General features: G+C 43.3%; 1 pseudogene; it reads right to left on the bottom strand.

The window, feature by feature from the left end:
- Positions 1-3,487: 3,487 nt before the first annotated feature.
- Positions 3,488-3,875, bottom strand: LOC114616611 (annotated as a pseudogene).
- Between the last annotated feature and the right edge of the window lie 1,783 nt (positions 3,876-5,658).

The following is a 5,658-nucleotide window of genomic DNA, read 5'->3' on the forward strand; positions in this document are numbered from 1 at the left end:
ACACTCATGTGCACACACCCACACTCTGACAAATACAAAAGTAACAACAAAAACAAACTTTATTTTTTTAATAAAAATACAGTTCTCCGGCTTCTTGTACGTGGGGAAGAGTCATAAAATCTACCTCACTGGGCTCTCTGCTCCACACTGCATCCTTTGGATGACAGGAAGCCCCTTTCAGGTTCTCAGGCTCCCTCATCTGTCTGTCCATTCGCCTCGCTTGCCTGATCCTGGTAGATTCTTGAGGGCACCACCCTCACCCTCTGCTATGGTTGAGAATAGTGTCCCCCAAGGCTCAGGTATTAAAATTGTGGTTTCCCCTGTCTATGGTACTCTTAGGAGGGTGTGGAACCTTTAAGAGATGGGGCCTTGTAGGAGGTCTTCAAGTCATTGGGAATGTCCTTGGTGGAGGTATTAGGGTCCTAGCTCCTTCTGTTCCTTCTCTTTCACATCTCACTGTGAGGCAAGCAACCCTGCTATACTGCTTTGTCCCATAGTGATGTATACTAACTACCCTGATGGGGCCATGAGCCACAGCTTCTCAAACTGTTTGCAAGTATTCTCATTACAAGTTGATTTCCCTGGTTATTGGTTATAGTACCAGATAGCTGACTAAGACAACTTATTTCTCAGGAAAGAAGAACCCACAGTTCAGCCCCAATACAGGCAGATCTGAGGCAAGCTGCTTCCTGTGTCGAGCTTGGTGTCACATCCATTTAATGAGGACTGGATTATATGTCAGCCCAAGAATATACATTTAAGTTGGAGGTTGTACATGAGATCTCGCCTGGACAAATTCTGCTTCTCTTGTTTTTATTAACTCTTACCTAAAACACCCCACGTTTCCAAAAATGACCTTTCTAAGCGTGTTTGTGTGTGTGTGTGTGTGTATGCTTATTTGAAGAATGTACCTGTTTCCTAGGGTGGCTATAACAATGTACAACAAACTGAATGATCCTTGAGGTGTGCTTGCTCAGTTCAGAACTGAGGTGCACAGGTTTTCTCCCTTCTTAATGCTCAGAATGAGAGCAACCCAGTGTTGTGCTTACTCTAGCATCTAGTAGGTGTTAAGACTGTGCTCTTCCTCAGCCAGAGAAGTTTTGACCCCATCTCTCTTCACCATCTTATGTGGTGATGTGCCGCTGTGCCTCTGTGTCTCTTCTTGTGAGAGTCTAGATAAAATATCCTGTGTCTGTATGGATGGCACCTGTCAATAATAAAACTGACAGTCTATAACTTAGGCAGGAAATAGGAGGTGGGATCTCTTGGGGGCAGAAAGGATACTGGGATAGTGCCAGTTAAGAGATTCATGGGAGGGGGGGAGTGCGATGAGATGGATGCAGGTTCCTGAGCACAGGTAACCAGCCCTGAGTGCAGGCATCTCTGCAGGTTAAAATAAATGGGTTATTTCAAGTTATGATCTAGTTAGAGAAGAAGTTAACTGTATGGCCAAGGTATTTGAAAATATATTTTGAGTCTGAGTCTTATTCCTGGGAGCATGGGGCTAGGAGGAAGAGCCAGACCTAACTTTTACATGGGATTATCAGTGTTTGAACGAGGACCAGCTCAGCTGTGTATAAATTCAACCAATGAGGCAAAAACCGTTTCCAAATGAATTCACACTTCAAGGATTTGAATGGACAGGAATTCTGGACTGATATCGTTAATGTACAACAGGCTCACTGGGGTCATCCAAGTGAAAGGTTGCTTTTTCCTCATTAACAACTGATGGCATCTAAATGTCATGCAGTCACTCAAGAATCACCTGCTGATCACTAACAAACATCAGATACAAGTATAGGGGCAGTGGGGAAATGACTAGTCTGTAAGGAGCTTGCACGCTGAGGCCTGAGCTGGATCCCCAGAACCCATGTTAAGAAGCTTAGCATGGGTGGGATACATTTGTAATCCCAGAAATTGGAAAGCAGGGTCAGACAGATCCCTGCCAGCCATCCTAAGCTACTTGGGGAGTTTTAGGATAATGAAAGATCTGGTGTCAAAACAACTAAAGTGAGGTTGGAGAGATGGCTCCGCAGTTAAGAACACTTGAGGTTCTTCCAGAGGACCTGAGTTTGGCTACCTAGCAACTATGTTGGGTTGCTTACAACAACCTATAACTCCAGCTCCAGAGCATCCAATACCCCACTTCTGGCCTCTGAAGACATTTGCACACATGTAGCATACACACACACACACACACACACACACACACAAATAAATAAATAAATAAATAAATAAATAAATAAATAATTAAAATAATGTTTTAGAATAACCAAAGTGGACAACCTGAGAAACAATGGCTGAAGTTATCTTCTAACCTCCATACACACACATGCATGCAAATACATACATACACACACACACACACACACACACACACACACATTCACATTCAGGGTGTTTATAAGGCAAAGACCACAAAGACTTTACAGTCTTTCAAATAAGCTATCTATTCTCAGGGCTAATTTCCAACTAAACCCACCATAGTTCTGAAATCCAGTAAGAAGCAGCTGCCACAGAAACAGCTTTATAGAGCAAAGTGATGAGCCTTCAGATATTTGTACGTTTTGAAGCTAAGGGAATAACTGATTGATCAGTCAAGGTAATCACAGTAGGGATCTGTGAGCATGGTGTTCTCTTCCTCTGATTTTTTGAACAAAATCTTCAGAGAGCAAGGTAGTCGGCCACATTTACCCATGTCTCTGGGTCCCCAGTCACCCAAGAAGGAAACAACAATGCTTCAAAAACCAAATAATAGAATCACCATGTATACATGTACTGATAAGTGAATACTAGGATACTCATGATACACCCAACAGACCCAAAGAAGTTAAACAAGAAGGAAGGTCCAAGCAAGGATGCTTGAATCTCACTCAGAAGGGGGAATAAAATAGTCATAGGAGGCAGAGGGAGGGAGGGACTACGTGGGAGAGGGGAGAGAGAGGGCAATGGGGGGCAGGATCAGGGTTGGGGAGACAGGAGAGAGGGCCAGAGGACCAGGAGAACGAATGGAAATACGCAGCTGCCAGAGAAGAATTGGGGCTCTCTAGGAAGTGCTGGAGATCTGGGATTGCGGAATCTCCCAGAAGTCAATGCACGTGACTTCAGATGAGACTAACAGCAGTGGGGATACAGAACCTGAAGGCCACCTCCTGTAGCCAGGTAGGTCCATTAGTGGAGGCACACACACACGCACACACACACACAATTACTGACTTAAAATTTGTCCTGTGCAAAAGAAATGAAGATGTGGGAAGCCATGGCAAGGCCTTACTCTTGGCTAACACTCATCCTTGGCTTTCCTATCTACTATTCTTCTTCTTCTTCTTCTTCTTCTTCTTCTTCTTCTTCTTCTTCTTCTTCTTCTTCTTCTTCTTCTTCTTTACGTAGAAGCTTTTTAGTTTATTTGTCCTCTCAGAAATCTGCACATGACAGCAGAACACCAAGTCACCGCAGATCTACTCTTTTGGCTGTATTCAATTTCCACTCATCTTTTGCCAGCACCAACATTGGCCTTTGCAGTCCCCCTGACCTTCTTCATTCTATTCTTGCGTTCCCTTCACTGTTTTCGGGAGGTCTTTTTCTTCTCATATAGGCCATGTCTTGCCTGTGTTTAGGATCATTCTTCTTTGGATAATCTAAGAGTCATAGATCATGCCAAAGCCAGTTGTCTTACCACCACCGAAGTGTGTTCTGAATCCGAATACAAAGATGACATCTGGTGTGGTTTTGTATATTTTGGCCAGCTTTTCCCAAATTTCTGTCTTTGGTACTGTTGCCTTCCCAGGATGAAGGACATCAATGACAATCTGTTTCCTCTGAAGCAGACAGTTTGTCATGAACTTCCTGGTCCAGATGGTTATCGTGTCATTCATGATGGCTACGGTGCCGGAGCTGTAGAAGAATAGTAGATAGGAGAGCGAAGGATGAGTGTTAGCCAAGAGTAAGGCCTTGCCACGGCTTCCCACATGAAGAGACAAAGATGGAGCAAAAACTCAGGGGATAACCAGCCAAGAACAGGCCCAAGTTGAGACTTATCCCATGGGCAAGCACCAATCCCTGACACTATTAATGATACTCTGCTATGTTTGAAGACAGCCTGACACAACTGTCCTCTGAGAGGCTCTGTCCAGCAGCTGACTGAAACTGATGCAGATACCCACAACCAAACATTGGAGGAAGTTTGGAAATTCTTTTTTAAACAGCATTTTTAATTTTTATTTATTTATTTGTTTGTTTGTTTATTTATTTCTATTTATTTATTTTGGTTTTCTTTGAGACAGGGTTTCTCTGTGTAGCCCTGGCTATCCTGGAACTCACTCTGTAGACCAGGCTGGTCTCGAACTCAGAAATCTACCTACCTCTGCCTCCCAAGTGTTGGGATTAAAGGCATGCTCCACCACTGCCTGGCTGGTTGGAAACTCTTATGGAAGAGTTGGGGAAAGGATTGAAGGCCCTGAAGGGGATAGAAACTGCACAGGAAGTCCAACAGAGCCAACTACCATGGAGCCCTGGGAGTTCTCAGAAACTGAACCACCAACCAAAAAGCATGCATGGACTGGACCTAGGCCCTCCATACATACGAAGCAAACATATATCTCGGTCTCTATGTGGGTGCCCCAACAACTGGAGCAGGGGCTGTCCCTATAGCTGTAGCCCAACTGTAGAATCCAGTCCCCAATAGGGCTGCCTTGTCTGGCCTCAGTGGGAGGGGATAAATCTAATCCTACAGAGAATTCATGCAGGGAAGAGGGGATTACTGAGAGGAGGAGTTCCACCTTCTCAAGAAGAAGAGGGATTGGGATGAGGAAGGGACTCTGAGGAAAGTACTGGGAAAAGAAAAAGAAAGAGAGAAATTCCTAAGTTTAACCTCTAATACTGTTTTTTTTTCCTGATCATGTCCATTTAATAACTTGTAACTAACCACTTTGTAATGACAAGCATCCTTCACCCAATAGAATAGCCAAAAATCATCTACCCCACCTTTTGTGAACAAGGTTACATGTCTTCTTAAATTTGATTTTTGTCATTTAGAGGCAACAGCATCTTTTGGGGATGCTAAGAAAATTGGGACCCTAATAAAATTGGTATATTGACCAAATCCTGGGAGAACTAGCTATATCATTTGTTGTCCAGTTTCTGTGGGATGGGAAAGTGCAGGATTTAACTGAAATTCTGGCTGGATCAGCCTGCAAGGCTGGACAAACTGAAGTCATTTGGGCTTAGCAGCTCTCCCCGAAGCTGTTCTGGAAGCAAGTCTCCTGAGGAAAAACCATTGGGGCAGCCTAAGGCAGGATCAGGTCTCCCAACATCCCTACAGTGGATCCTTTTAGGATTGTTTTCTTAGTTGTCATTTTCTGTAAACATATAAACTCTCACAAGTAACATATAATTCTGTACCAACAATATATGGAATGGACAAGGCGCACAACTCAGTTAATGAAGGCTTTTGTTCACTGTTTGAGCAGGTAAAAGGCATCTGTCTTTATTAAGCTAGTTTGGATTGCAATCAACTTGTAATATAAATTTTTATCTATGTCATTCAAGGGAATGGCACAATAAATCCTAAAAACTTCGTAGCCAATAAGATGTATTGAGTATAGATAGGTAGAGAGATAGAGATAGAGATAGAGATAGATAGAGATAGAGATAGAGATA

The sequence above is a fragment of the Grammomys surdaster genome, unplaced genomic scaffold (assembly GCF_004785775.1).
Source record: "Grammomys surdaster isolate TR1022 unplaced genomic scaffold, NIH_TR_1.0 332684, whole genome shotgun sequence".
Classification (NCBI taxonomy): domain Eukaryota; kingdom Metazoa; phylum Chordata; class Mammalia; order Rodentia; family Muridae; genus Grammomys; species Grammomys surdaster.